General features: G+C 63.8%; 1 protein-coding gene across 1 annotated transcript in view; it reads left to right on the forward strand.

Annotated features, from left to right (window-relative positions):
* flt4 (fms related receptor tyrosine kinase 4) overlaps nt 1-2,500 on the forward strand; it is a gene marked incomplete at its 3' end in the record, with an annotated part of 66,200 nt that overhangs the window by 52,852 nt on the left and 10,848 nt on the right. The gene's annotated exons all lie outside the window — the stretch shown is intronic.

Below are 2,500 nucleotides of genomic sequence, written 5' to 3' on the forward strand. Positions count from 1 at the left end.
CGCACACACACACACACACATCGCCCATCACTCATTCATGTCCAGTGCTGCAGCCTGCTCACCTCTGGACAGTTGATGTGGGAGTGCAGGTCTGTTTCCAGTCTCCCTGCCCTTTTGTCAGTCTACTGAGATAGAGAGAGAAAGGTCTTAATGCCTCCGCCCATCTCTCTCTCTCTCTCTCTCTCACCCAGTCAAGTCATTGTTAGGGTTCGGTTTGGGACCCAGGCGCAACAGGAAAGGAGGAGGCAAGGAACGGTAAAGCCCGGAGGGGCGATTTAATAAGATCACAAAGGGGGATGTGGTAGTCGTACAGCCGATGGTCAGGCAGGAGCGTGGTAGTCGTACAGGCGATGGTCAGGCAGGAGCGGGGTTGTCGTACAGGCGATGGTCAGGCAGGAGCGGGGTTGTCGTACAGGCGATGGTCAGGCAGGAGCGGGGTTGTCGTACAGGCGATGGTCAGGCAGGAGCGGGGTTGTCGTACAGGCGATGGTCAGGCAGGAGCGGGGTAATCGTACAGGCGTGGGTCAGGCAGGAACTGGAGAGATGAGGAGGGGAGGCAGGGTGAGTGAGAGTAATCACAAACGGGGAACGGGAAAAAACACTACAAAATACGGGTAAGGAGATTGTAGGCTAGGCTATACTTTACCACATGAGTTTATGGTAAGATCTGGCGATGAGTGGAGTGTAGACCAGGTTCTTGTAGAGGTTGAAGGTGATTGCAGAACGAGGGACAGGTGTGGTGATGATAATTGGAAACCGGTGAGTAGAGCCGCGCCCGCGTCATCGTCGGAGACGAGCGCGCCGTTCTTGTCTTTGCGCACGGGCCGATGTGCTGGGCATGTCGGGATCCGACTCTTCGTCACCGGAGAGGGAGGAGACTGCCGAGTCCGCGGAGCTGGCCGGAGACGGGGAACGCCCGGCAGTGGGGGGAAACTCCGGAGAGTCAGCGTTGTATGCCCGGGCCGATGCGACGTGCGGTAGAGCGCGTAGGACGCCCCGAGCGCGCAGCGGGCCCAGAGGGGAGAGAGGGAGGCGGTTGTGGAGGCGAGGGCATGCGAGCCGTAACAGGACCCCCCCCCCCGAGGGGAGCCACCTGGCGACCGACCGGGGGCGTCAGGATGGGCCCGGTAGAAGTCCCGGAGGAGAGACGGGTCCATAATGAGCTGCCTGGAGATCCAGCTGCACTCCTCGGGGCCGTACCCCTCCCAATCCGCCAGGTATTGGAAACCCCGACCCCGGCGGCGCACTTTCAGCAGCCGCCGAACCGTCCACTGGGGATGCCCGTCGACCATCTGGGGAGGCGGAGGAGCCGGGGCAGAAGGCATGAGGGGACTCGAGGAGACAGGCTTGACCTTGGACACGTGCAACACAGGGTGTACCCGCATGGAAGCAGGGAGCTTAAGGCGTACCGCAGCTGGGTTCAGGACACGGTCGATCTCGAAGGGCCCAACGAAGCGCGGAGCCAGCTTCCTGGAGGGGACCTGGAGCGGAAGATCAGCGGTGGAGAGGTAGACCCGTTGACCGGGCCGATACGCCGGAGCAGGAGTGCGGCGGCGGTTGGCCCCGCGGCAGGAGCGCTCGTTGGAGCGGAGCAGGGACCTGCGGACCTCCCTCCAGACACGGCGACAGCGGCTGAGGTGGGCCTGGACGGAGGGGACGGAGGCCTCCGACTCCTGGAGAGAGAACAGCGGGGGCTGGTACCCGAGGGATGACTCGAACGGAGACCTGCCAGTGGCAGCGCTGGTCAGGGCATTGAGGGAGTATTCGACCCAGGGTAGGTCCTTGCTCCAGGAGGTGGGGTGGAGAGCCGACACACAGCGGAGAGCGGACTCCAGGCTCTGGTTGGCCCGTTCGGCCTGGCCGTTGGTCTGCGGGTGGTAGCCAGAGGAGAGGCTGATGGTGGCGCCGATCTCCTTGCAGAAGGCCCTCCAGACCTGGGAGGTGAATTGAGGCCCACGGTCCGAGACAATGTCTCCGGGGAGACCGTGGAGCCGGTAGACATGCTGGACGAGGAGCTCAGCGGTCTCCGCAGAGGACGGGAGCTTGGGGAGCGCCACCAGATGAACCGCCTTGGAGAACCGGTCCACCACGGTGAGGATGACCGTGTTGCCCCTGGAGGGGGGAAGACCGGTGATGAAGTCCAGGGCGATGTGGGACCAGGGACGGCTGGGGACCGGGAGAGGACGCAGGAGGCCAGCCGGGGGCTGGTGGGACGCCTTGCTGCGGGAGCAGACGGGACAGGCGACCACAAACTCCCGGACGTCGGACCTCATGGAGGGCCACCAGAACCGTCGGCTCAGGAAGGAGAGGGTGCGGTGAACCCCGGGATGGCACGCAAACCGGCTGGCATGGCCCCACTGGAGCACCCGGGACCGGACCGAGTCAGGCACGAAGAGCCGGCGAGGAGGAACGTTGGCCGGACTGGGTTGGGCGCGTTGGGCCTCCCTCACCACTGCCTCGATGTTCATGGTGACCACCCCTATGACACGCGAGACCGGCA

This window comes from Borostomias antarcticus (genome assembly GCF_949987555.1).
Source record: "Borostomias antarcticus genome assembly, chromosome: 14".
Classification (NCBI taxonomy): Eukaryota; Metazoa; Chordata; class Actinopteri; order Stomiiformes; family Stomiidae; genus Borostomias; species Borostomias antarcticus.